We start from the raw sequence: 1,151 nt of genomic DNA, 5'->3' as shown, positions 1-1,151 counted from the left end.
AAAAAGCCATCGAGTTACCATCAAGTTGCCCCCTCATAGTGAGTGAGGCTACAGGACAGTGCAGAGCAGTCCCGTGGGGTTGCCCAGGCTGTAAGTCATTACAGAAGCAGGGTTCCACATCTTTCTCTCCTGAAGCAGTTGGTGGGATTGTAACTCCAACCTTTTAGTACACAGCTCAGAATTCACCTACTGTATCATATTATTTTGAATGGCTAGATCTTTCATGTTAATAGTAGATGCCTAATGCGTAGATTCTATGCTTTGTGGAAAAACATTGTAAATTTGCCCTGGTTTGCACCTGCTTTTCAAGAACCAAGCTGAAATGGAATTAAAGGTGAAGTCAACAGCACATTCACCGTTATTTATTCATTGACATTTTAAAAAAACAAATCTCCATCTAGGACTTACCCCCTAGTGGCGTAAGTGTAGGCATTGGGCTACTGACCATAAGTTCAAACTCATAAGTTGCTTCTCAAGAGGAAAATGAGGCTGTCTACTCCCGTAAAGATTTACAGCCCCCCAAATTCTATATAAGGTTCCTATGAGTCAGAATCAATTCAATGGCAGTGTGTAGGTTTCGTAGGCTTGAGCTGTGGTCCTGTTATTAAAATATCTTACTATGATGTGATAAGAGGAAGACATGAAACTTAATAAGTGCTCTAGTAGTTTAACAAATGGATTGTGGAATCTGTTTCTATCAGACAAAATTTCACAAATCATTTCTAAAAGTGAAAGCAAGAACAGTATATTGAGAAATTACTGTTACATTAAATCTCATCACAACTAACTTCTAGATAAGGAAAAATAATCAGATGTGAATAAAAGCATAACAATTTCTTGAAAAAGTGGATCAAGAATTACGAATGAGTAAGTCCTACCCGATGCTACTTGAAAGGCTCATTACCATGAAGGTCCATTGGGCATACCATTGTGGAGCCCAGAGCTGACTGTAACAAGAGCAGTGTCTACGGAATTTTGGAGACAGATGTCAACTCGGAGTATGTTGAAGAATGAATGAGAGGTGGAAATGATTACAGCATATACAGACAATTTTAAAAAGAAATCTGGTTATAAAGGGAAAGATGTTTATGATAGGGTGGTAGTGAATGTAAAGTGCAGGGAGCATTTTTTAAAAGATTGTGTTAGTCCAG

The 1,151-nt window shown here is 38.3% G+C and overlaps 1 protein-coding gene across 1 annotated transcript in view; it reads left to right on the top strand.

Moving 5' to 3' along the window:
- The window catches only part of PDCL2 (phosducin like 2), a 48,339-nt gene that overhangs the window by 851 nt on the left and 46,337 nt on the right, over nucleotides 1–1,151 (top strand). The window lies entirely within an intron of this gene.

Source organism: Echinops telfairi, unplaced genomic scaffold, assembly GCF_000313985.2.
Source record: "Echinops telfairi isolate 266 unplaced genomic scaffold, ASM31398v2 ScPeMD7_7468;HRSCAF=8506_0, whole genome shotgun sequence".
In the NCBI taxonomy this organism is placed as follows: domain Eukaryota; kingdom Metazoa; phylum Chordata; class Mammalia; order Afrosoricida; family Tenrecidae; genus Echinops; species Echinops telfairi.
The sequence above is the reverse complement of the archived record's forward strand: the minus strand, read 5'-3'. Positions and strand labels throughout refer to the sequence as shown.